Here is a 27,994-nt window from a genome sequence, read left to right as displayed (position 1 = left end):
GCCGTAGGGGGTAGCCCGAGGGGAAGCTTCCCGATCCGGACTTTGAGCAAAAGCCGCGCGCTCGACTCCTCTTGCTGCGCCTGCGTTCGGCCACCTCCGGGAGAGTTTCGGCTCTTTCCGTCAGTTCAGCTCGGGCCCTCTATTCCCGGCGCGCGTCGGCCCCCTACCCGATGCCGCCGGGTACGAGCTGTTCTGCACGCGGACGCGAGCTCGAGTCCCACCCGTTTTCCCCTTGCATCTAGTTTGTCCCCGACTCCCTCCCCGAGTCTCTTCCCTTCCGCGGTAATTCCCAGTCTCCGGTGGCGCGCGAGCCTGCGGACGGTGCGAGACGCGAGGGACCGGGTCCCGAGAAGAGAGGTAACCCGACCGCTCGGAGCCCGCCTCTCGCCGCCCCGCGCCTCTCCCCGATCCCCTCGGTCTCCGGTGCGCGGGCCGTCTAGCCGCTCCAGCCGCGCTCGCGCACCCGTTGGCTGCCACAGCCTCGAGCTTGGCGCGCCGGGTTCGCGCCGGCGCGAGTACGCGCCCTGAGCTCTGGCTGGCTGGCTGGCGCGCACGCGTCCGAGAGGGCTCCGGGGCGGGGCGAGCCGCTGCCCCGGCGAGGATCGGGGTGATCTGCTGGAGCTCCGGCCGCAGCCTTGATTCCCGGCCTGCAGAACGGCCCTGGAGAGAAGCGGGGAGGCGGTGGTGGGGGCGGGGCGGCGTCCGGCTCTGAGCGAGCTGGGGGAGGAGCGCGGCGGCGACGGCGGCGGCGGCGGCGGCGGCTCTAGAGGGAGAGGTGAAGGAGGCGGAGGATCTCTTTTCCTCTTCTCAGACCCGGGAGCGTCTGGGACGCGGATCCCGGAGCTGGGGCGACAAGGCGATTGCGGGGGCCCGGGCTAGGTGAGACTGGGGGTGCTGGGTGGCGGGGTTGGCGGGGGCTCAGAGGGGCGCCGAGGTGCGGGGAGCGGGTTGAAGGAGGAAAAGGGGGGAGGGGGTAGTTGTTGGGGCGGGGGAACGGGAAGGAGGGGAATGTGAGCCCTTAAGAGACCCGAAGTGGCCAGAAGGTGGAAGGTTCCTGGGGTATGTGGGGCGGGCGAGACACCCGTGTCCGAGTTGGGGAGTTTCCAGAGGGATAGGCCGGGGAAACAATGGAGTGTGGGGGGGACTCTGGCGTGAGCGTGTGTGGGGTATTGGATTTTAAGAAACAACGAGCGAGATAGAAAAGAATGAAAGAATAGGATCATTTGGGATGAGAAGTACAATGAATTGGGAATGCAGTGGGGATGCGTAAGGTCACCTCCGTGGGTGTCCGAGGTCCTTAGGATTTGGAGGCAATAATGAGATTTGAAAATAAGGGATAGAAGGGCGTTCTTGGAATTGAAGGGGAAGACGGAATGGAAAATAAGGCAGAGAGGCAGAGACATAAAATAGATGGGGTTAGGACTTGGATTAAAACAGAAAGGTAGATTCAGTCAGTTTTGGACTAGAGTGATATTTTGCTCATAATTCATCCAGAATGATTGGGTTCTTTTAGAAAGTGGATCTTTCTCAAGCTTGTCCTCTGCTAAGAAGTACAAGCCGTTCTTTAAATAATTTGATTATCACTTGTCCATTTTATTGATAAAACATGCCTGTGATAGTTACTTCCCCTCTGTTTAGCAGGCTACTGTACGTAATTTACCTATGGTTGATGAAGCAGGAGAGGACAGATCACCAAAAATATCTTGCTTTGAGTTAGGTCAGTGATAATGCAGAGTTCAGTGTTTTGGAGAGAACCAAAAGCTTGCTTGTTTTCAGTTTGACCAAAAGGTGATGGATAAAATTAAGTTATCTGTACTTTGTTAGAATTGCAGTTTCTCACTGAGAAATGTTCATGTACCATCTGCTACTGGTTTTATGTTTGTGGGAGAGAGTTGGGGTTCTGCCTTAAATTATTTCTTGATGTGAACTTCACATAATCAGGCTGCCTCATACCTTCCGGTTTCAATTAAGGTGATTTGGGAATATTGTGGAAAAGTATCTCTGGGATTATGATCTTTGCATTTCCTTAATACTTGGATTTCTGGACGAAATTTATGATGGTACTGGATAGAAAATTGCTGATTTTGAAATTGTAATGACTGTTGTGTGCTCATAAATAATCCATGTTAAGCCTTTTATTTGTTGGGCATTACATTTTGCTGACTCATCTAAGATTTTTGGACATTCATCAGTTTATATTTCTCAGCTAGGTCTTGGATGGTAGTATTTAGGTTACTTTATAAAGGTCCAAAATATGATTTAAATTGTCACTTTTCTTAGATGTTATGAAAATTCAACAAAGCAAGAAGTGAGTGCAGTGTTCTCATTAGTGACAATGTGCCTCTTTTTTTTTTTTTTTTGAGATGGAGTCTTGCTCTGTTGCCCAGGCTAGAGTGCAGTGGTGTGATCTTGGCTCACTGCAACCTCTTTCTCCCTGGTTCAAGCGACCCCAGCCTCCCGAGTAGCTGGGATTACCACCGCACCTGGCTAATTTTTGTATTCTTAGTAGAGACAGGGTTTCACCATCTTGGCCAGGCTGGTCTCGAACTTCTGACCTTGTGATCCATCTGCCTTTGCCTCCCAAAATGTTGGGATTACAGGCGTGAGCCGCTGCGCCCGGCCTCTTTTTTAACTGACCTCTTTCAGTGGGCTAGTCAAGGTGCTAAGATTTTTTTGAATGTATTATGTCTTTTAATCCTCACAATTATTTCATATTTTGTAAATTAAGAGGTTAAATAATTTACTGAGATCACAGAACTAGTAAATAACAAAGCTTGATTCAGACCTAGGTGTATTGGATGCCTTTTTAAAAATCTTCACTGCCTGCTTGCTCTTTCTGCTTCACCCCCATCTTGGTTATAGTAAAGCAGCATGAACTGGTTGAAACTTGGGTCTGATAACTGTGATTTAGATGAAGATTAAGTGAGTAGGCTGTAGCCTACTCGGTAGAGTTCATTGAAAGTTTACTGCTCCTGTGATTTAACAAAGCTCTGGGATCCTGATAAATAGGGCTAAAAACATCATTTTGCTAAGGATTTGTCTTGCGACCACACTTAGTTTTCTGTTTAGTCTTGTACTGCTGAGGTACTGTGCATACGTGGCACTCTTACTTGTAGAAGTCAAGACAGCCAGTTGTGGAGCCAAAACCAATTAACTCTGAAAAGCAATTGAAAACTGCTCAGTACTCAGGTGCCCTCCAAGCACCTGTTGAGCCCACAATTGGTACTAGCATTACCTCTAAATATAGATATGATCCTCTTAGAACCCAGGAGTAAAACAGCTAGAACTGAGGGAAACAGCTGTGGCCTGAGGGAGGAGCCACAGGTTATAGCCAAAACATGAGCATAGCCCCTGGAGGCTAATCAGACTAAGACAGGAGGGAATTTTCATTTGTTGAGCATTTATGTATTCAGGCACTGAACTCAGTGTACATTTTTACCTTATCAGTAAGTTGTATTATCCTCATTTTTCAGATGAGGCTCAGAAGGACTAAAAGTAACTTACACAAAGTCACTTTATAATGGCAGTGAAGGAAGTTTGTGTATACTATTCTAAAAATTGCTGCTTTCAGTTTTCCATTGTAGGGTCACCATATTAAAGCTGGGAACTAAAAGTCAGTCTTTCAGATCTACCTGACTTCTCTTATGTGTGTAACTGATTATTTCAGTCTTGCTGCTTTCATTGGAAACTGGAAGGAAAAGCTTGTATTTTTTGGATGTAATTGTTAGGAAATACAGTCCATTCATTATATTACCAAATGACCTGTAGAATATAATTCAGCTTCCTCAGTTGCTTAGTGTGTATCTGCAGCAACATGAAAATAGCATGTCTATCCCTTCTCTTCTGGGATCTTCACTTTCTTTTTTTTTTTTTTTTTTTGAGACAGAGTCTCGCTCTGTCCCCCAGGCTGGAGTGCAGTGGCGCGATCTCGGCTCACTGCAAGCTCCGCCACCTGGGATCATGCCATTCTCCTGCCTCAGCCTCCTGAGTAGCTGGGACTACAGGCGCCTGCCACCACGCCTGGCTAATTTTTTTTGTATTTTTAGTAGAGATGAGGTTTCACCGTGGTCTCGATCTTCTGACCTTGTGATCCACCCACCTCGGCCCCCCAAAGTGCTGGGATTACAGGTGTGAGCCACCGTGCCCGGCCAGGGATCTTCACTTTCAACAAAGTCATCTAGACTCTGGAGGATGACAGTGAAGCTTGCCTGTTACAGATTCTTCCACTTTTCTCAATATGTTTTTGCCTCAAATGTTTGACGGTTGTTCTTGGTTATTTATTTATTTATTTTTTAGAGACAGGATCTCACTATGTTGCCCAGTTTTGCCTCAAACTCCTGGGCTTAAACGATCTTCCCGCCTCAGCTTCCGGAGTAGCTGGTATTTACTAGTTTGTTTACTCCCCCAAACCCCCTCCCACCTGCCCAGAAAGGATCTCACTCTGTCACCCAGGCTAGAGTGCAGTGGTACAATCATGGCTCACTGACCACGCCCAGCTAACTTTTGTATTTTTTTGTAGAGTCAGGGTTTCGCTGTGTTGCCCAGGCTGGTCCCCAACTCCTGGGCTCAAGCAATCCACCCTCCTTGGCCTCCCAAAGTGTTGGGATTATAGCATGAGCCACCTCACCTGGCCTTTTTGTTTACTTAAAAAAAATTGTTGTGGTAAACTATACATAGCAAAACATTTATCATTTTAACCATTTTTAAGTGTATGAATCAGTAGCATTAAGTACATTCACATTGCTGTGCAACCATCACCACCATCCATCTTGGGAACTTTTTTATTTTTCCAGACTGAAGCTCTGCACTTATTAGGCAATAACTCCTTGTTTCTCTTTCTCTACCCAGCTGCTGGCCACTGATATTCTACTTTCTGTCTCTATGAATGTGACTACCCTGGGTACCTCAGATGTAAGTGGAATCATACAATATTTGCTTTTTTGTGTCTGGTGTGTACCACTTAGCATATCTTCAAAATTCATCCATGTTGTAGCATATGTCAGAATCTCATTCCTTTTTAAGGCTGAATAATATTCCATCGTATGTACACACCACATTTTGTTTATCCATTCATTCTCAATGGACATTTGGGTTGCTTCCACCTTTTGGCTGTTGTGAATAATGGTGCTGTGAATTTTGGTGTACAAATCCACTTGTTCGAGTCCGTCTGTATTGGTCCATTCTCACATTGCTGTAAAGAAATACCTGAGACTGGGTAATTTATAAAGAAAAGAGGTTGAATTGGCTCATGGTTCTGCAGGCTGTACAGGAAACATAGCAGCTTCAGGGGAGGCCTCAGGAAACTTATGATCATGGCAAGAAGCAAAGGGAAAGCAGGCATGTCTAGCTGGCTGGAGCAGGAGGAGGAGACAGAGGTGGGGGAAGTGCTACACACATTTAAACAACTAGATCTTGTGAGAACAACCCAAGGGGGCTGGCACTAACCCATTCATGAGAAACCACCCCAATGTTCCAGTCACCTCCCACCAGGCCCCACCTTCAACACTGGGGATTACAGTTTGACATGAGATTTGGTGGGGACACAGATCCAAACTATATCACCCTCCTTTCATTTTTTTTTTTTCTTCAATTTACACAGAAGTAGAATTGCTGGATCCTATGGTAATTCTATGTTTAGTTTTTTGAGTAGGCTTGGTTACTTTTATTTTTTATTTTTATTTATTTTATTTTATTTTTCTTATTTGCTTTATAACATGTTTGGGTAAATTTATTTCAAAAATATCATTTTCTGGAGATATTTTCTCAGGTCCATATTTTGACTCCAAATCTGAATACCATCTGCTTGTTTCTTTCCTTACAACAATCCAGGGCTCTTTCTCTTGCTCTAGTAACGTAATCACATCTGGCTTAGAAATGGAACTTCCCAGTGAGATCAGGTGGCTGTAGTTCTCCAACATCACGTTCCTGTACAAGGTCCTCTGATCAGGCTACAGGCACTCCCACTCCTCCTGAGAGAAGTCAGTGGTCACATCCCTGAATGTCACTGATCCATGGACCATGTTTCTAGAATTACAAAATTTGGTCAATCTTCCTCGGGCTTCTTCCCCTTGACTTAAGTATACAGCAATAACTCTCTCATCCTCCTGGTGCTTCTTTTGGATAATGGTACGACCAACTATGTCGTCAACCCCTGGAGGCCGGAAGTGGAACTGTTGTATTTTTTATTTATTTTTTTGGAGACAGTCTTGTTCTGTCACCGTGGCTGGAGTGCAGTGGCACGATCTCAGTTCACTGCAACCTCTACCTCCTGGGTTTAAGCAGTTTTCCTGCCTCAGCCTCCAAGTAGCTGAGACTATAGGCATGCACCACCACACCTGGCTAATTTTTGTATTTTTAGTAGAGATGAAGTTTCGCCATTTTGGCCAGGCTGATTTCGAACTCCTGGCCTCAAGTGATTCACCCGCCTCAGCCACTCAAAGTGCTGAGATTACATGTGTGAACCACCGTGGCCTGCTGAGGCTTGGTTACTACTTTTAAGTGGTGATTTTATCATAGGCTACCTGAAAGTAGCACTTGATGGTGCTTTCTCTATTGACTTTTTCTGTATTGCTAGCAGGACACTTAGGGTGGAAATGATTCAAAAGGAAATGTTTTACCCAGTTTTCTTGTATCCAATGTGGAAGGAACCATTTGTTACATACAGTTCTTTCCAGTCATGTGCGAATATGGATGATCGTCTTAAGAATGCTGTATATGTTATCTGTCAAGATTTTTAGTACACTTTGCTGCCTTTGATTGAAATTTAGGGTACTTTTTTCATTTAAACATGTTTGACATGTATGAGCTGCTGCTTACTGCTTACCTTCTGTATCTTCCTGCATTCAATGAAAAAAAAATTTAGTGTCTGCTGTATGCTTTAAATATCAAGCAGATACCTGGAATACATAGAATAGAAAGTAAAATTGTTTGAAGTCATTTGGCTCCATTTTCTCTCCCTCCTTATACAGTATGCAAGCTGTAACATAATACCAAATATAATAGGTTGAAAGAGCTGCAGTGAACTGTCTCTTAGGATGAACCTAGCCTCTCATTTCATCTTCTATTTTGTGTGTGTGTGTGTGTGTGTGTGTGATGGAGTTTTGCTTTTGTCGCCCAGGCTGGAGTGTAATGGTGTGATCTCATCTCACCACAACCTCCGCCTCCCAGGTTCAAGTGATTTTCCAGCCTCAGTCTCCTGAGTAGCTGGGATTACAGGCATGTGTCACCATGCCTGGCTAATTTTTTGTATTTTTAGTAGAGACGGGGTTTCTTCATGTTGGTCAGGCTGGTCTTGAATTCCGAACCTCAGGGGATCCACCCGCCTTGGCCTCCCAAAGTGCTGGGATTACAGGCATGAGCCACTGTGCTTAGCCTCCCATTGCATTTTCTAAATGTTACATGGAGGTTAATTATCCCTGCATCTTGCTTCATGATATTGTTGGGTGACATAGCGACTTCAGGCTCATATGCCATTTTCTGGAAGCCTTATAGGAGACTTTTTTTTTTTTTTTTTTTTTTTTTTTGAGACGGAGTCTCGCTCTGTCACCCAGGCTGGAGTGCTGTGGCCGGATCTCAGCTCACTGCAAGCTCCGCCTCCTGGGTTCACGCCATTCTCCTGTCTCAGCCTCCCGGGTAGCTGGGACTACAGGTGCCGCCACGTCGCCCGGCTAGTTTTTTGTAGTTTTTAGTAGAGACGGGGTTTCACTGTGTTAGCCAGGATGGTCTCGATCTCCTGACCTCGTGATCCGCCCGTCTCGGCCTCCCACAGTGCTGGGATTATAGGCTTGAGCCACCGCACCCGGCCTCCTTATAGGAAACTTTGTGAGCTCTCACTTACTTTGGAGGTGGTCTGTCTGAAACCCAGTCCAATTGCCATTCAGTTGAATTGATTCTGAAATATTTCTAAAGATTTGACGTTTGTGGGAGGCTGGTCCTGGTGGGAGGCCACTTTCACCTCAGTCCTAGCACTTTGAGAGTCCAAGGTGGGAGGATTGCTTCAGACCAGGAGTTTGAGACCAGCTTGTGCAACATAGCAAGACCTTGTCTCTACAAACAATTAAAAAATTAGAGCTGGTCATGGTGACTCATGCCTGTAATCCCAGCACTTTGGGAGGCCGAGGTGGGCGGATCATGAGGTCAGGAGTTCTAGACCTGCCTGGTCAATATGGTGAAACCCCATCTCTACTAAAAATACAAAAATTAGCCGAGCGTGGTGGCATGCGCCTGTAGTCCCAGCTACTCGGAAGGCTAAGGCAGAAGAATTGCTTGAACCCGGGAGGCAGAGATTGCAGTGAGCCGAGATTGCGCCTCTGCACTTCAGGCTGGGCGACAGCGCGAGATTCCATCTCTAAATAAACAAACAAACAAACAAACTAACTAAATAAATAAGCAAGCAAGCAAGCAAGCAAGCAAGCTGGTCGTAGTGGCTGGCGCCTGTAGTCCTAGGTATTCTGGGGAGGCTGGGGCAGAAGGATTGCTTGAGCCTAAGAGTTTGAGATTGTAGTGAGCTATGATCATGTCACTGCACTCCAGCCTAAACAACAGAGACCCTGTCTCTAAACAATAAAAAAAAAAATTTGAAGTTTATAAATGTTATTATTTTTTAATTTTTATTTTTTTTGGAGACAGTGTCTTGCTCTGTCACCCAGGCTAGAGTGCAGTGGTGCCATCATAGTTCACTGCATACTTGAACTCCTTGAACTCAAGTGATTTATCACCTCAGCCTCCCCAGTAGCTAGGACTACAGGCACACACCATGGCACTCAGCTAGTTTTTAAATTTTTTGTAGAGACAGAGTCTTGCTTTATTGCCCAGGCTAGTCTTGAACTTCTGGGTTCAAGCAATCCTCCTGCCATGGCCTTCCAAAGTGCTGGGATTACAGGTGTGAGCCACAGTGCCCAACTCACTTTATTATCTTTAGTCACTGGATATTAAGGATGGGCCAGAGGCCAGCATTTACTCTCCCATGTTCACATCTACCATGGCAGCCTATAGGAATGGGTTCCTGAAATATATACCATCTTCTATACAGATTCTTCAGTAGCTGCAGGCCCCTGAAACATTCTGCAGCGTTTGAGGATATAGCCGTTACTTAAAGGTAACTTCTTCAGCCATTGGCCTATGACTAATTTGTGGTTAAGACATAAGTTGAAGGCTGGGTGTGGTGGCTCATGCCTGCAATCCTAGCACTTTGGGAGGCCGAGGCGGACAGATCACTTGAGGTCAGGAGTTCAAGACCAGCCTGGCCAACATGGTGAAACCTCATCTCTACTAAAAATACAAAAATTGGCCGGGTGTGTTGGTGCATGCCTGTAATCCCAACTACTCAGGAGGCTGAGGCAGGAGAATCACTTGAACCTGGCAGGCGGAGGTTGCAGTGAGCCGAGATTGTGCCACTGCATTCCAGCCTGAGAAACAGCGAGGCTCTGTTTCAAAAAAAAAAAAAAAAAAAGACATAGGTTGATTGGAGGTTTTGGGGGATCTCCAAGGGTTACACAGGGATTCTTATTGGTCCAAATCCTATAATAAATAACAACCTTGGATTGTTGGTAAGAAGGATGATTTTTACATTACTTAATTAGCAAGATGTGTGGTTACTAGTTGTGGAGTGTGTGTGTGTGTGTGTGTGTGGTGGTGGTGGTGGTGGTGTTTAAAATTTGCTAAAGGGTATTAGGACAGAGGAGAAGGATGTTTGTGATTAGGCCATTATATGATTGTGAATGAGCCAGGATAGATAAGTAAATATCTTTTGTACTTGAAGATGCTGCCAATGATATTACTTCTTACTGATGTGGGTAGGACTGAAAAGACCAATTTGTAAAACCTGCAGTCTTTCCTATCTTAAATGACTTGCTGTTGTTTTAAGGCTACCCTCTGTAGTTGAGCAGTACTTTTCCTTACATTATTCACTTGGTCTCTGATCATAGCATGTCGGTATGGTTAGCCCACTTCTGGCTCTTCCTGGCCTACTGTTAAAAATGGTTCAAAATATACATTAGTGTGTGGCAGAAGTGACTCTTCTGCTTACCTTGTTTGGATATCTAGTTACATTTTTATAGTAAATTGCTCTTGTAATCTACCTGTATGTCCTGCAGGAGCCCTTTGTATAGCATTTCTTCATAAGGGGCTTTGTGACGTGATGAAAACAGTAAAACTCATCTGTAACTAATGTAATGATGGGAAGTTAAAGTATTGTAGCTGAATGGTAGGTGGGACATAACACTGCAGATGAAGCCTGTGATTTGGTTTAAATGTTTTTTTTTTGTTTGTTTGTTTGTTTGTTTTTTTTGAGACAGGGTCTTGCTCTGTCTCCTAGGCTGGAGTGCAGTGGCACAATCTTGGCTCACGGCAACCTCTGCCTCCCCGGGCTTAAGTCATCCTCCTGCCTCAGCCTCGCAAGTAGCTCGCTATCTGGTACTGCTAATTTTTATTTTTTTTATTTTTTTTTATTTTTTATTTTTTTTTTTTTTTATTTTTTTGAGGCGGAGTCTCGCTTTGTTGCCCGGACTGGAGTGCAGTGGCCGGATCTCAGCTCACTGCAAGCTCCGCCTCCCGGGTTTACGCCATTCTCCTGCCTCAGCCTCCCAAGTAGCTGGGACTACAGGCGCCTGCCACCTCGCCCGGCTAGTTTTTTTTTTGTATTTTTAGTAGAGACGGGGTTTCACCGTTTTAGCCAGGATGGTCTCGATCTCCTGACCTCGTGATCCGCCCGTCTCGGCCTCCCAAAGTGCTGGGATTACAGGCTTGAGCCACCGCGCCCGGCGGTACTGCTAATTTTTAAATTTTTTATAGAGACAGGGTCCAGGCTGGTCTCAAACTCCTGGCTTCAAATGATCCTTCCGTCTCGGCCTCCCAAAATGCTTGGATTACAGGCATGAGCCACTGCACCTGGCCTGATTTTTTTTGTTTTGTTTTGTTTTTGCGACGGAGTTTCACTCTGTCACCCATGCTGGAGTTCAATGGCGCAATCTTGGCTCACTGCAACCTCTGCCTCCCAGGTTCAAGTGAGTCTCCTGCCTCAGCCTCCCAAGTAGCTGGGATTACAGGTGCCCACCACCATACCCAGCTAATTTTTTGTATTTTTAGTAGAGACGGGGTTTCACCATGTTGGCCAGGCTGGTCTTGAACTCCTGACCTCAGGTTATCCGCCTGTCTCGGCCTTTCAAAGTGCTGGGATTACAGGCGTGAGCCACCATGCCTGCCCCTGATTTTTTTTAAGTCAGGGTCTTGCCTGTCCCTCAGGTTGGAGTGCAGTGATGTGATCATGGCTCATTGCAGCCTCCAAATCCTGGGCTCAAGTGATCCTCCCACTTCAGTCTCCCTAGTAGCTGGGACTACAGGCTTGTGCCACCATGCTCTGCTAATTTTTAAATTTTTTTTATAGAGACAGGGTCTTGCTATGTTTCCTAGGCTGGTCTTGAATTCCTGGCCTCAAGCAGTCCATCGGCTTTGGCCTCTCAAAGTGCTGAGATTACAGGTGTGAACTGTTGCACCTGGCCGGTGTTTTGTTAATCTTTTTTTTTGTATTGAGATGGAGCCTCACTCTAACGCCCAGGCTGGAGTGCAGTGGTGCGATCTTGGCTCACTGCAACCTCTGCTACCTGGATTCAAGCAATTCTCCTGCCTCAGCCTCTTGAGTAGCTGGGATTACGGGCTCCTGCCACTGCGCCTGGCTAATTTTTGTATTTTCAGTAGAGACGGGTTTCACTGTCTTGGCCAGGTTGGTCTTGAACTCCTGACCTTGTGATCCACCTGTCTCGGTTTCCCAAAGTGCTGGGATTACGGGCATGAGCCACCGTGCCCAGTCCTGTGTTTTATTAATCTTATCAGCACACACAAGGTTTTCTTTCTTTTTTTTTGTTTATTTAGAATATACACACTGGACACACTAGGTTTGAGATGGCTGTCTGACTTCTTTTTTTTTTTTTTTTTTTTGAGACGGAGTCTCGCTCTGTCGCCCAGGCTGGAGTGCAGTGGCCGGATCTCAGCTCACTGCAAGCTCCGCCCCCCTGGTTTTACGCCATTCTCCGGCCTCAGCCTCCGAAGTAGCTGGGACTACAGGCGCCCGCCACCTCACCTGGCTCGTTTTTTGTATTTTTTAGTAGAGATGGGGTTTCACCGTGTTAGCCAGGATGGCCTCGATCTCCTGACCTCGTGATCCGCCCGTCTCGGCCTCCCAAAGTGCTGGGATTACAGGCTTGAGCCACCGCGCCCGGCCAAGCTGTCTGACTTCTTAAGTTGATAATGCTTTAAACAAGGCTTAGTTGGTTAATCTTTTTCACCTCTGTTATTACTCAAAGGTTGTATTGTATCTAGGAATTTTAAAGTTGATATTTGGCATTTGTCATTAGACTACCAGTCCATAATGTTATGATGATCCTATAAATTAGACTACAGGATATTATTATATGATGTTATTGTGATTTGGAAGCACAGGGAATAATGCATGACAATGACTACTAAATGTGTATTTGGTCTCTAGCCTGATGAAAAAGCACCTGAAAAAAGGAAGGATATTAGGTACTTTCACCCTGATTACTTGTTACCTGAAATCTTAAATTTCAGCAAGATTAAGTAGAATGATAATTCAATTTTTATATGATTACATTTTTCATTGGGCAGTGAAAATGAGAACACATCATCCTTTCACACTGTACTGGCTAATTATTTCCATTGTGATATAGCCCCAAGTATATTATTAACCTTTTTGGCAGCTGAAGTTTCTGGTCCCTGAAATGTGTATCTACTGAATGATGTTAGTTATGATCAGGCCAGTATTGATAGCAGTTATAATATTTCTATGTATAATATGATCAGGCCAATATTGACAGTGTAGTTATTTCTATGTATATTTCCAATATTATTCTTTTAACTTATTAAAATAGGGAAGCTGTATGAGATGTTAGTTAAAAGCACAAGCCATTGAGTACACAAATCTGGCTTTGAGTCCACTCCCCTACCTACTCCCTTGGTCAAGTCATTTAATTTCTCTGAGCTTATGTTTCTGTATCTGTAAAATGGATGCAGTAGTAATCCCTGCTATGGGGTTGTCATGGTTATTGGATTTTGTTTATTTATTTTTTGAGACAGAGTCTTGCTCTTGACACCCAGGCTGGAGCGCAATGGCACGATCTCAGCTCACTGCCACCTCCACCTCCAGGGTTCAAGCGATTCCCCTGCCTCAGCCTCCTGAGTAGCTGGGATTATAGGTGCTGGCCACCACGCCTGACTAATTTTTGTATTTTAGTAGAGATGGGGTTTCACCATGTTGGCCAGGCTGGTCTCAAACTCCTGACTTCGTGATCCACCCACCTCAGCCTCCCAAAGTGCTGGGATATTTATTTTGAATTAATCTTTATTTTATTTTATTTTAGTTTAGTTTATTCTTCTTTTGAGACGGAGTCTCACTCTGTCACCCAGGCTGGAGTGCAGTGGCTCGATCTCGCAACGTCCGCCTCCCAGTTGCAAGCGATTCTCCTGCCTCAGCCTTCTGAGTAGCTGGGACTACAGGCGTGTGCCTTCACGCCCGGCTAATTTTTTGCATTTTTTAGTAGAGATGGGTTTCACCATTTTAGCCAGGATGATCTCTGTCTCTTGACCTCATGATCTGCCTGCCATGGCCTCCCAAAGTGCTAGGATTACAGGCGTGAGCCACCGCGCCTGGCCAATTTTATTTTTTTTTGAGACAGGGTCTAGCCCTTTCACCTAGCCTAGAGTGCAGTGGCATGATCATGGCTTAATGCAGCCTTGACCTTCTGGGGTCAAGCAGTCCTCTTGCCTATGTCTCCCAAGTAGCTGGGACCTCAGGTAGATGCCATCATGCCTGGCTAATTTTAAAATTTTTTGTAGAGACAGAATCTTGCTGTGTTGTACAGGCTGGTCTTGAACTCCTGGGCTCAGCTATCCTCCGGCTTCAACCTCCCAAAGTGCTGGGATTACAGGCATGAGCCTCTCTGCCCATCAGATTTTATTTTATTTTATTTTTTTTTTTTGAGACGGAGTCTCCCTCTATCAACCAGGCTGGCGTGCAGTGGCAAGATCTCGGCTCACTTTAACCTCCACCTCCCGGATTCAAGCGATTCTCTTGCCTCAGATTCCTGAGTAGCTGGGGTTACAGGCGTGTGCCACCAGACCTGGCTAATTTTTTAAAATGTTTTTAGTAGAGACAGGGTTTCACCATGTTGGTCAGGCTGGTTTGAACTCCTGACCTCATGATCCGCAAACCTTGGCCTCCCAAAATGCTGGGATTACAGGCGTGAGCCACTGCGCCTGGCTCCAGATTTTATGTTTGAGTTGAAATTCATATAACATAAAAATAACCGGCCAGGGATTGGTGACTTACGCCTGTAATCCCAGCACTTTGGGAGGCCAAGGAAGGTGGATCACGAGGTCAGGAGATCGAGACCATCCTGGCTAACACGGTGAAACCCTGTTTCTCCTAAAAATACAAAAAAAAAAAAAAAAAAAAAAAAGCCGGGTCTGTGGTGGCGGGCGCCTGTAGTCCCAGTTACTCAGGAGGTTGAGGCAGGAGAATGGCATGAACCCGGGGGGCGGAGGTTGCAAGGAGCCTAGATCGTACTACTGCACTCCAGCCTGGGGAGACTCCATCTCAAAACAAAACAAAACAAACATTAACCATTTTATGCCTACAACCATCACTCTATCTAGTTCAAAATTTTTTTTTTTTTTTTTTGAGACAGAGTTTCACTCGGTTGCCCAGGCTGGACTGCAGTGGCACGATCTCCGCTCACTGCAATCTCCGCCTCCCGGGTTCAAGTGATTCTCCTGTCTGAGCCTCCCAAGTAGCTGGGACTACAGGCACACCCCACCACACCTGGCTAATTTTTGTATTTTTAGTAGAGATGGGGTTTCAGCATATAGGTCAGGCTGGTCTCGAACTCCTGAACTCAGGTGATCTGCCGTCCTTGGCCTCCCAAAGTGCTGGGATTTATAGGCATGATCTACCACGCCTGGCCGATTTCAGAACTTTTTCATCACCCCCAAAGGAGACCCTATATTCATTAAATATTTACTCTTTATTTCCTCCTCTCATTTCTGGCAACCACTGATTTGCTTTCTGTCTATGTGGATGTACCTATTCTGTATATTTCATGTAAATGGAATCACACAATGTATGACCTTTTGTGTCTGGCTTTTCTGACATAGCATAATATTGAGGCTTAACCACTGGTCTCATGTATCAGAACCTCATTCCTCTCTCTCTTTTTTTTTGAGACAAAATCTCACTCTGTTGACCAGGCTGGAGTGTAGTGGTGTGATTACAGCTCTCTGCAGCCTCAAACTCAAGTGAATCTCCTACCTCAGCCTCCCAAAGTGCTGGGATTACAGGTGTAAAACACCATGCCTGACCGAGAACCGCATTCCTCTTTATGGCTAAATACTACTCCATTATTTGGATATACTACTCTGCCTGCAGTGCCTTCCAAGTCATTTTAAAAAATCTGTTTATCGGCCGAGCACAGTGGCTCACACCTGTAATCTCAGCACTTTGGGAGGCAGAGGCCGAGGCAGGTGGATCACCTGAGGTCAGGAGTTTGAGATCAGCCTGGCCAACATGGTAAAACCCTACCTCTATTAAAAATACAAAAATTAGCCAGGCGTGGTGGCATGTGCTTGTAATCCTAGCTATTCGGGAAGCTGAGACAGGAGAATCACTTGAACCTGGGAGGCAGAGGTTGCAGTGAGCCAAGATGGCACCAACCTGGGAGACAGAGCAAGACTCTGCCTCAAAAAAAAAAAAAAAAAATCTATTTGTCTATTGATGGTTAGTTGTGTCTTTTCCACCTTTGCCTATTGTGAATAAGGTTACTCTGAATATTCATGTATAGTATTTGTTTGAATACCTGTTTTGAGTTCTTTTGTGTCTGTACCTAAAAGTGGAATTGCTGGGTCATACAGTAATTCTTTTTTTTTTTCCTCAAAAGCCGGTGTCATAGTGTACATATAGTAATTCTATATTTAACTTTTTGACGAATCACCATACAGTTTTCCATAGTGGCTGTACCATTTTACATTCCTACCAGCAACGTATGAGGATTCTGATTTCTCCACATCCTTGTCAACATTTGTCGTTGTTGTTGTTTTTAGTTTTAGCCATCCTGGTAGATGTGAAGTGGTATCTCATGCTTTTTATTTGCATTTCCCTAATGACTAGTGATGTTGAACATCTTTTCATGTGCTTATTAGCCATTTGTATTTCTTCTTGGAGAAATGTCTATTAAGTCCTTTGCCCATTTTCAAATTAGATTGTCTTTTTGTTGAGTTATGACTATTGAATTTTAATTGCTGTAAAACACTCCATGAGTACATGTAGCATGCACTCAATAACTATTAGCTAATACTATAGTTGTAATTATTTTTGCCACATGTGGCCTGAATTGGAAGGAAATTTTGCTTAGTTTTTCCAAGTAGGAGTGGAAAGGCAACAAAACTTATATTTATGATCAATAAAGATTTGACTCTGTTAGTGTTGATACTTTGCTTTTAATTGATGCTCTCAAATCAATAAATTAGAAACATGTATACATAAAATCAGTTTATCTTTGGCAGAAATCAGTATATTATCAATGTTTAATTAATTCCTAAGAATTAATGGCAATAATGACTCTAGTTTTAGCTGAGATTTAGATCATCTTTCTTCATTCTGCCCTGTTATGAGACATTTGCTGTAATTGCCACAATGAGAATTTTTTGAAAACTGGGTCAGAGAAGCCTACTTTTTACATTTAATAGTATGTGATTTATGTATTATCATTGTTTTATGCTTATTGCATCTTGGTTTTATGGGGTGTTCAAAAGAAGATAGATGAGAATAAGCGATCCAAAGTAATTATTTAGAATTTTATCCTCCAGTCAGGATTGAACCATCTTGAACTGATGAATATATTCTTCCAGGTTTATAGGTAGACATGCCATTTCATTATAGCATGATTTGGAGTCAGACAGTAGCTTTTAAGCAGAACAAACAGCCATATGTAAGTCTAAATTTGGTTATTTTCTTTGAATAAGCAGTGGAAACTGTATGCATTCAGAAACTGGTGATTATTCAGATATCTTCTGAAGGTCCTCTCTCCCTGTGCTCTGCAGCTTTGTCCTGAACTCTCCTGTCTCTTGCCGTGCCTCTGTGCCTTTATCTATTCTGTGAACTCTGCCTACAGTGCCTTCCAAGTCAGTTGGTGACTTCTTAAACATCACTGAAGTCTTTTGGGTGGATGCAAATGCTGCTTTTAGCCATTAAAATCTGTTACATACTTTCACAATAGTTCTTGTCCTAGTGTAGTTTTAAAAATGCACTTAAAAATTTTTAAAGCAGTGCATGCATGCAGTAAACAAAATTGGACAGTACAGAAATAAATGGTGAAGACAGTCTCCCAGTTTTCTTCCCCATAGATAGCACTTTCCCTTTTGTATCCTTCGAAAAATATTTTGTGCTGATACAAGAATTTTTATACTGTATGAAGTGCTTATTCATCTTATCTTTTACTTCAGGGTAATTTATGAATAATGAAAAATTTCAAGCATTATAGAAATGTAGAGTGTGTGAAGCAAAAGTCCCCTTTACCTTGATCCCTAACACTAGCCCTTTCCAAATAACACTGTCCTAATTAACATTACTCTCTCCAGAAGTAACCTCTGTTATAAGCCTTGTGTGTGCCTTCAGATTGTTCTGCTTACACTTATGCCTATTTAAAAGTGTATGTTTTCGTATTTTTTTGGTTGTTTGAGACAGTTTCGCTCTTGTTGCCCAGCTGGAGTGCAATGGCGCGATCTCAGCTCACCGCAACCTCCACTTCCCAGGTTCAAGCAATTCTCCTGCCTCACCCTCCCAAGTAGCTGGGATTACAGGCATGTGCCACCATGCTCAGCTAATTTTGTATTTTTTTTTTTTTTTTTTTGAGACGGAGTTTCGCTCTGTCGCCCAGGCTGGAGTGCAGTGGCCGGATCTGAGCTCACTGCAAGCTCCGCCTCCCGGGTTTACGCCATTCTCCTGCCTCAGCCTCCCGAGTAGCTGGGACTACAGGCGCCCGCCACCTCGCCTGGCTAGTTTTTTGTATTTTTTAGTAGAGACAGGGTTTCACCGTGTTAGCCAGGATAGTCTCGATCTCCTGACCTCGTGATCCGCCCGTCTCGGCCTCCCAAAGTGCTGGGATTACAGGCTTGAGCCACCGCGCCCGGCCTAATTTTGTATTTTTAGTGGAGTCAGGGTTTCTCTATGTTGGTCAGGCTGGTCTGGAACTCCCGACCTCAGATGATTTGCCCGCCTCAGCCTCTCAAAGTGCTAGGATTACAGGTGTGACTATGAGCCAGGTACATAAGAGTATGTATGAGCCAGGTACATACTCTTACGTACCTACTATGAGCCAGGTACAGAAGAGTAAACTAAGGATGAAAATTCTTGCCTGAATGCAGCTTATATTCTAGTGGAGAGGGCAGATATTAAGTGAAGGAGTGAACTGTTTAGTGTTTCACGGGATAATAAATGGTATTTCCAAAAAAAAAAAAAAAGAACCCCACCAAAGGAGGGGGAGACTGTGTGAGCATGTAAGTATATAAATGTATATGTGTGTTTGTGTGTGTGATAGAGACGGAGAGAGATACAGATTCAGATGTAGTGAGGGAAGGCCTTGTTGAGAAACTAATATTTGAGGAAAGATCTAAAAGTTGTCTTTGATTCCCTTTTCTTCCTCATACCTCACATCAGATATATCTCCAGTTCCTATTGATTTAATCTTCAAAATATATCTGCAACCCACCCATCAAGTAGGTGGATTGAATTGACAGTGGGAGTTTGTGAAGATTTTCTTCTGATTGTTTTAATATTCTCAGTGAATTAGGAAATAAAGTGCTCAGCCGAGAGTGAGGATGAGGAGGGTGATGGAGGTTTGTGTAAAGAGGAAAAGGTGTGAAATTGTTTAGGAGAATGGGAGAATGGCTGCAGCAGGGAAATATTGTATGATTGCCAGGGAGCATTGAGAGCCTCTTGAGGTTTGCAGTTACATTTTTTTTTTTTTTTTTTTTGAGACAGAGTCTTGCTCTGTCTCCCAGGCTGGAGTGCAGTGGTGCGATCTCACTGCAACCTCTGCCTCCCAGGTTCAAGTGATTCTTGTGCCTCAGCCTCCCAAGTAACTGGGATTGCAGGTGCGTGCCATCATGCCTGGCTAATTTTTGTATTTTTTTTTTAGTAGAGTCGGGGTTTCACCACGTTGGCCAGGCTGGTGTCAAACTCCTGACCACAAGTGATCCGCCTGCCTCAGTCCCCCAAAGTGCTGGGATTACAGGTGTGAGCCACCGTGCCCAGCCTGTGGTTATTTTGTGAGCCACCGTGCCCAGCCTGTGGTTATTTATTTATCTGAGATGGAGTCCCGCTCTGTCTCCCAGATGGGAGTGCAGTGGCGCAATCTTGGCTCACTGCAACCTCCACCTCCTTGGTTCAAGCCATTCTCCTGCCTTAGCCTCCCAGTAGCTTGGATTACAGGCACGTGCCATCATGCCCAACTAATTTTTGTATTTTTAGTAGAGATGGGGTTTCACCGGGCCAGGCTGGTCTCAAACTCCTGACCTCAGGTGTTCTGCCTGCCTTGTCCTCCCAAAGTGCTGGGATTATAGGTGTGAGCTACCATGCCTGGCCTTTGTGGTTATAAATTTAAAGTGAGATCAGTCAGTATGGTTTGTTTCCTCCAGCTGTATTCAGCTGCAGGGGTGTAAATTTGGAGTGGATTTAACCAGGGAGGGGTTTTGCCAATAAAGCCGAACAAAGCAGGAGAAGGGCAAGGGATAGAGGGTACCTGTGTATGCAAGGTAGTGGTATAACATACTGTGAAATTCAAACCAGGTAAGGAGGGGAGGACATGAAGTGGCTAAGAGATAGTGAAAAGATGGGAGAAGCAGTGGATGGAAGGTCCTGGTGGGATCAGAAGCTGCAGGAGTTTGGGTATGTGAGAGACTGAACCATGAAGATAGTGGGTCATTGTTGGACAGTGGGAGATAATTGATATTGTGAAAGCAAGATCATGGGCTGAGGGGGTGAAGGACAAGATCAGTGGAGGTGAGAAATTTAAAGAACTGAGACAAGGAATTCAGAGAGATAGGGTATGGAAAGATTATCTTTGTGAAATCACTGAGAGTTAAGATAGTAGTATAGAAAGTCACAGTAAGCCAGGTAATGCGTAATAGGATTTTCATAGGATATTCAATGTAATGTTTTGTGTTTTTTTAGGGAATAAGGAGGGAGACAGATTTGGAAACATCTGTGAGGAGCAAGGAGGACATTTACCTCACTCCCAGGTCCAGTGGTATGAGAGGTATGGGGAAGGTAACTTATACCACTTTCGGGCCTCAGAGGCCAGTGTGGCCCCAGAGGAGAACCAGCTTTTAATTAGAGCAAGAAATTGAAGGGAATATTCAGAGAAGTTGCTGAAAATGTAGGGAACAGTAGAAGTGTTTCAAAATTTGGAGAGGTGGAGACAGAGCTAGAGATATGCAGAACAGTGTGGGGATTAGAGTGTGGGAGATGAGGCTGGGCGTGGTAGCTCATGCCTGTAATCCCAGCACTTCGGGAGGCTGAGGTGGGTGGATGGCCTGAGGTCAGGAGTTTGGGACCAGCGTGACCAACTTGGTGAAAACCCATCTCTACTAAAAATACAAAAATTGGCCAGGCATGGCCGGGTGCGGTGGCTCAAGCCTGTAATCCCAGCACTTTGGGAGGCCGAGACGGGCGGATCACGAGGTCAGGAGATCGAGACCATCCTGGCTAACACGGTGAAACCCCGTCTCTACTAAAAAATACAAAAAACTAGCCGGGCGAGGTGGCGGGCGCCTGTAGTCCCAGCTACTCGGGAGGCTGAGGCAGAAGAATGGCGTAAACCCGGGAGGCGGAGCTTGCAGTGAGCTGAGATCCGGCCACCGCACTCCAGCCTGGGTGACAGAGCAAGACTCCGTCTAAAAAAAAAAAAAAAAAAAAAAAAACTGGCCAGGCGCGGTGATGTGCTCCTGTAATCCCAGCTACTCAGGAGGCTGAAGCAGGAGAATTGCTTCAACCTGGGAGGTTGAGGTTGCAGTGAGCTAAGACTGCGCCACTGCACACGCCAGCCTGGATAACAGAACTTTAAAAAAAAATAATAATAATAATGTGGGAGATGAGAGATGTGGGAGTCTGGGGCTTCTTTGATGGACAGCATAAGCAGAGATAAAGAACCTGAAGAGATTAGGCCTGGTGGAGAGCAGGCAGGCACTGGAGGTGAGGATGGGAGTGTGGGGAGGGAGCAGGGGCGTTCTTACCTAGATCCCCTGCTGACACACCTGTTCACGATGGAGAGGCGTATCTCACTCCAGGCGTAAATGGTTCTCTTTTGATAAATCCTGTGGGCTCTCTTTTTATGATCACATATTAATGCCTTTTGCTTTTAAGTATTTTTTTTTTTTTTGAGGTAGGGTCTTGCTATATTATAACCCAGCCTGGCTTCAAACTTATGGGCTCAAGCAATCCTCCTGCCTCAGCCTACTGGGTAGCTGGAACTACAGTCGTGCACCACCGTGCCTGGCTTTTTCACTTTAAGTCTTTTTGTCTGTGTTACTAATATTAATGAATGAATACCAATAAGATTTTTTGATTAATGTTTGTGTAGCACATTTTTTTAAAACCATCTTTTAAATTGTCAGCCCTCGGCTGGGCGCGGTGACTCAAGCCTGTAATCCTAGCACTTTGGGAGGCCGAGACGGGCGGATCACGAGGTCAGGAGATTGAGACCATCCTGGCTAACACAGTGAAACCCCATCTCTACTAAAAATTACAAAAAACTAGCCGGGCAAGGTGGCGGGCGCCTGTAGTCCCAGCTACTCGGGAGGCTGAGGCAGGAGAATGGCGTAAAAAAAAAAAAAAAAAAAAAAAAAAAAAAAAAAGAAATACCATTTAAGGAATGAAAAAGAAGGAATACTATTTTTTTTTTTTTTCTGAGATGGAGTCTTGCTCTGTCGCCCAGGCTGGAGTGCAGTGGCCAGATCTCAGCTCACTGCAAGCTCCGCCTCCCAGGTTTACGCCATTCTCCTGACTCAGCCTCCCGAGTAGCTGGGACTACAGGCACCCGCCACCTCGCCCGGCTAGATTTTTGTGTTTTTTTAGTAGAGACGGGGTTTCACCGTGTTAGTCAGGATGGTCTCGATCTCCTGACCTCATGGTCCGCCCATCTCAGCCTCCTAAAGTGCTGGGATTACAGGCTTGAGCCACCACGCCCGGCCAGGAATACTACTTTCTAAGAAAAAAAATCTTACAGTAGACATATTTAGTAGGTTGAACTACTTTGAAAGAGTAAGTTTTGGTTTGAAGTCAATAATGAAGATGATACTTGTTTTTCTCCTCTCTGGCTGATTTTTAAGGATGTTATGTAGTTCATTTAATTAACAGTTGAAATGTTTGATACGGCAAAATAGGTATGGTAATTTCAAAGTGAATTGGGAATTCCTCTGGCTCATAGAACCCTTTTAGATTAAAATTAAAAAAAAAATTCTGAATCTGTTTTTAATCTCCATCTGGTCCTCATAACCTGTAAGATTTTTCTTAAAACTTTTCAGCTGAAAGTGGGGGTAGAAGTGGGGTAATCTGTGGATTTAGAAGTATTTGTTTTCTGTTGTCTTTTAAAATGTCAAATATGCTGGGCGCGGTGGCTCACTCCTGTAATCCCAGCACTTTGGGAGGCCGAGGTGGGTGGATCATGAGGTCAGGAGTTCGAGACCAGCCTGACCAACATGGTGAAACACCGTCTCTACTAAAAATACAAAAATTAGCGGGGCGTGGAGGCGCGTGCCTGTAATCCCAGCTACTCAGGAGGCTGAGGCAGGAGCATTGCTTGAACCCAGGAGGTGGAGGTTGCAGTAAGCCGAGATTGTGCCATTGCACTCCAGCCTGGGCAACAGGGCAAGACTCTGTCTCAAAAAATATATACATTAAAAAAAAAGTCAAATATATAGTATGTACATTTTTAAAAAGCCACCAGTTATAGAAATGTGCTTTAACATCAGTTGAAACCTAAATTTTCTTATGTCATGGTCATTGTAGTAAAAAGGGATAAAAGAAGAGTGTCAAACATGATGAAACATATCATATGCATTTATATTGAATCATATTAAAGACAAATAGAAAATTCTACTTTGAGTATATAATTTGTTAAATATTACTTTATATGGTAATTCTTATGTATTATTTCATATACTGGTAAAATTCAAAACCACTTTACGCTTCAGAATTTTTCTTTTTATTTATTTATTTATTTTAAGAGACGGAGTCTTGCTGTGTCGCCCAGGCTGGAATGCAGTGGTGCGATCTCGGCTCACTGCAAGCTCCGCCTCCCTGGTTCACATCATTCGTTCTCCTGACTCAGCCTCCTGAGCAGCTGGGACTACAGGAGCCCGCCATCACACCCGGCTAATTTTTTTGTATTTTTTTTAGTAGAGACGAGGTTCCACCATGTTAGCCAGGATGGTCTTGATCTCCTGACCTCGTGATCCACCCGCCTCGGCCTCCCAAAGTGCTGGGATTACACGCGTGAGCCACCCTGCCCGGCCAGAATTTTTCTGTCTTAAGTTTGGGCTGAGTGAGTTGGATAAGACTGATTGAATAGAAAAGGGCTAATGGCCCAAACATTACATAGATTTCTTTTCTCAGTCAGAGGCCTTATTTGGTATTTTATAAATGACAGTTTTTATTTTTAAACTTTTTTATTGTTTTTGGGAAAATATCCCTTAATTTAATGACACATTCATTCAGATACTTTATCCCTGGTAAGAAAGAAAGGAAATAAGCTACACAATTGAGATTAAGTCTGAGGCAGTTAATTGAGGCAGCTCTACTATAAAAGATTACTTGATAAATAACTATTTTTGTAAACAAGTTGGTTTAACTTATTCTTTGTCTTTTTGCTTGGATATGAATTTAAGGTCATGATATTTAAGGTCTTGATGTTATTTAGTGACACTTTTCCATCCTATTATTATTATTATTATTTTTGGTTGTTGTTAAACAGAACCTTAAGTTTATGTCTGAGGTAGGTACTGCATAGGAACCTATTTTATTATTAAAGATGAGTGATTAAAAAAACGAATGCTTTAAGTTATATTCCTTCTGTATGCTTCAATCATATTTAATTTTTTGGTAGTTTAGTTCCACCTTAAACCGTGCTTACTGTGAAATATTTAAGGCTGGGGTTGGTGGCTCACACCTGTAATCCCAGCACTTTGGGAGGTGGAGGCAGGTGGATCATCTGAGGTCAGGAGTTCGAGACCAGCCTGGCCAACATGGCGAAACCCCCGTCTCTACTAAAAATACAAAAATTAGCTGGGCATGGTGGTGGGGGCCTGTAGTCCCAGCTACTCAGGAGGCTGAGGCAGGAGGATTACTTGAACCCGGGAGGTGCAGGTTGCCGTGAGCCGAGATCATGCCTCTGCACTCCAGCCTGGGCAATAGAGTGAGACTCTGTCTCAAAAAAAAAAAAAAAAAAAAAAATATATATATATATTTCAAATCCACAGATAAAAATAGAGAGTAGGGCGGGCATGGTGGCTCATGCCTGTAATCCCAGCACTTTGGGAGGCTGAGGTGGGTGGATCACCCGAGGTCAGGAGTTTGAGACCAGCCTGGCCAACATGGTGAAACCCCATCTTTACTAAAAATGCAAAAATTAGCCAGGTGTGGTGGCAGGTGCCTGAAATCCCAGCTACTTGGAAGGCTGAGGCAGGAGAATTGCTTGAACCTAGGGGGCGGAGGTTGTGGTGAGCAGAGATCACGCCACTTCACCACTCCAGCCTGCGCAAAACTGTAAAACTCCGTCCAAAAAAAAAAAAAAAAGAGGGTAATATAGTAACATCTGTGTACTCACCAGTGCTTTTTCTCATCTTAATTATGCCAGTTGGCTTCATATCTTTTTTTTAATTGTGGACATTTTCAACAATAAAAATGGAAAGAATAATATAATTGAGTCTCATGTGGACTCGTCTAGCTTCAGTGATTATTAACATTTTTTCCATTCTTAGTTTTCTCTATTCTTCCCACTCACTACTTTTGATGAGTATTGTCAATATTATCCATCCTTTTCTAAAAGTTTTCCATCATCCAGTGATTTTAGCAGCCATTGATGATTGTTGACTAGATCCATTCTTATTTTAAGGCATACAAAATAGGGATTTTTTTCTAATTTTATTATTCTGTATTTATTAGGTAGAATTTTTCTATAAAGAAGACTTTTTCCTTCATTAACTTTTTGATTACTTTGAAATATGGTTTGTACAGGAAAGGCAGAATTATTTATCTTTGTTTGTATTTAGACTAATGAAATGACTTAGTGTCCCACTAACCTCCAAAAGTGACTAATGTGTTTTGTTTGTTTTAGAGTGTGATTATAAATTAATGGATGTTTATGTTTTTAATATATTTCAGGCACCATAGACGTTATTCTTATTGACGTTCATATTGTCTCATCGTAGTTCAGTGGGAACCCATTTAATTTGGCTCCTTTGTCCTTTTAATGTGATCCTAGTAGTCTTTGATAGCTTTCCTGTTTTATGGGACAAGAAAACTGAGGCTCATCTGTTTATTTCCTTTCAATAGCAGGCCACTGTTCCCCGCTATTTTTATGTTTATTTTTGTAGAGACAGGGTCTCCCTATGTTGCCCAGGCTGGTGATGTTGAAATCCTGGACTCAAGTGATCTTCCTGCCTCAAGTGATGTTACTGTCTCAGATTACAGGCGTGAACCACCGCTCTGGCCAGCCCTCCAACTTCTTTTTCAAAGTCTTTTTTGCTATTCCAAGACTTTTGCATTTTCATATGGATTTTAGAACTAGTTTGCTGGACTGGGCATGGTGGCCCACCCCTGTAATCCTAGCACTTTGGGAGGCTGTAGTGGGCAGATTGCTTGAGCCCATGTTGCCTGGGCAACATGGCGAAACCCTGTCTTTACCAAAAATACAAAAATTAGCCAGGCTTCATGGTGTGCACCTGCAGTCGTGGCTACTTGGGAGGCTGAGGTGGGATGGATCACTTGAGTTTAGGAGGCAGAGGTTGCATCGAGCTGAGATCAAACCACTGCACTCCTGTCTGGGGGACAGAGCAAGACCTTGTCTCCAAAAAAAAAAAAAAAAAAAAAATAGAGAACTAGTTTGCTGGATTCTGCAAAAAAGTCTTCTGGGATTTTGATTGAGATTGCATTAAATCTATTGAATCAGTTTGGGGAGAATTGGCGTGCTGACAATATTGAGTCTTCTAACCTATGAACAGGTAGATATATAACTCGTTTTATTTAGGTCTTTAATATCTCTCCATGATGTGTAGTTTTCAGTGTTCAGATCTTTCACATCTTTTTTTTTCCAGATTTATCTTTACAGATTTTATATTTGATGCTTTGTATTTGTAGTTTTAATTAGTGATTGTTTGTTGCTAGTATATAGAAATACAATAGATTTTTCTATATTGACCTTATATTCTGCAACCTTGCTAAACTCATTTACTATTATTTTTTAGATTTCATCAGATAGTTTTTTCACAGATGATCATGTCATCTACGAATAAAGACAACTTTAAGGCCAGATGCGGTGCCTCACACCTGTAATCCCAGCAGTTTGGGAGGCTGAGGCGGGCGGATCACCTGAGGTCAGGAGTTCGAAACCAGCCTGGCCAACATGGTGAAATCCTGTCTCTACTAAAAATACAAAAAAAAAAAAAAAATCAGCTGGGTTTGGTGGCAGAGGCCTATAATCCCAGCTACTCCGGAGGCTGAGGCAGGAGAATCCCTTGAACTCGGGAGGTGGAGGTTGCAGTGAGCCAAGATCGCACCACTGCACTCCAGCCCAGGTGACAGAGCAAGACTCTGTCTCGGGCCAAAAAAAAAAAAGGGACAGTTTTGCTTTTCTTTTTTCTTTTTAATCTGGATTCCTTTTACTTCTTAATTGAAAAATTTTTAAATTTAAAATATTTTTTATTTACAGAGATGGAGTCTTGCTGTGTTCCCCAGGCTAGTCTCAACATTCCTGTCTTGGCCTCCCAAAGTGCTGGGATTATAGACGTGAGCTACTGTGCCCAGCCTTCTTTTATTTCTTTTTCTTGCCTGATTGCTCTGGCTGGAACCTCCAATACAATGTTGAAGAGAAGCAGTGAAAGTAAATATCCTTGTGTTGTTCCTATCTTAGAGACCTACAACCTTGTTTTTCAGATTTTTTTTTTTTGAGATAGAGTCTCACTCTGTTGCCCAGGATGGAATGCAATGTCGTGATCTTGGCTCACTACAACCTCCTCCTCCCTGGTTCAAGCAATTCTCCTGCCTCAGCCTCCCAAGTAGCTGGGATTACAGGCGCCCGTCACCATGCCCAGCTAATTTTTTTTGTATTTTTATTAGAGACGGGGTTTCATCATGTTGATCAGGCTGGTCTCGAACTCTTGACCTCAGGTGATCCACCTGCCTCAGCCTCCCGAAGTGCTGAGATTACAGGTATGAGCCACCACGCCTGACCCAGATTGTTATTTTACTTTTTTTTGGTGGTAAGAACACTTAATGTGAAATCTACCCTTCTAACAAATCTTTTGTTGTACAATACTATAATATTAACTATAAGGACAATCTTTTACAGCAGACCTGTAGAACTTAATCAGCTTGCTGAATAGCAACTCTTCATTTCCCCCTCTCCCCAGCCCCTGGCAACTACCATGCTACTTTCTGCATCTGTGTGTTTGAGTATTTTATATACCTCATGTAAGTGGTATCATGCATTATTTGTCCTGTGACTGGCTTCTTTCACTTAGCATAATGCTTCAAAGTTCATCCATGTTGTCACATGTGGCAGGATTTCCTTTTTAAAGGCTTAATAATGTTCCATTGTATGTGTATACTACATTTTATTGTTAATTCATCCGTTGATGTACATTTAGGTTGTTTCTACATCTTGGCCATTGTGAATAATGCTACAGTAAACATGTGTCCCTCAAGATCCTCATT

At 43.9% G+C, this 27,994-nt stretch overlaps 1 protein-coding gene across 8 annotated transcripts in view; it reads left to right on the top strand.

Annotated features, from left to right (window-relative positions):
- Positions 1-237: 237 nt before the first annotated feature.
- SPATS2 (spermatogenesis associated serine rich 2) overlaps positions 238-27,994 on the top strand; it is a 172,112-nt gene continuing 144,355 nt past the window's right edge. For 2 of the 8 annotated variants that reach the window (XM_033222193.1, XM_033222201.1), the window contains exons 1-2: positions 570-879; positions 4,849-4,911. The gene's annotated coding sequence lies outside the window, so the exon portion shown is untranslated. Of the gene's footprint in view, positions 358-569; positions 880-4,848; positions 4,912-20,236; positions 20,322-27,994 lie in introns of those variants that run through there. The other 6 variants (XM_033222196.1, XM_033222194.1, XM_033222197.1 and 3 more) reach the window with 6 other exon arrangements.

The sequence above is a fragment of the Trachypithecus francoisi genome, unplaced genomic scaffold (genome assembly GCF_009764315.1).
Source record: "Trachypithecus francoisi isolate TF-2019V2 unplaced genomic scaffold, Tfra_2.0 Lachesis_group11, whole genome shotgun sequence".
Lineage (NCBI taxonomy): Eukaryota > Metazoa > Chordata > Mammalia > Primates > Cercopithecidae > Trachypithecus > Trachypithecus francoisi.
This window is presented reverse-complemented; position numbering and strand designations above follow the sequence as displayed.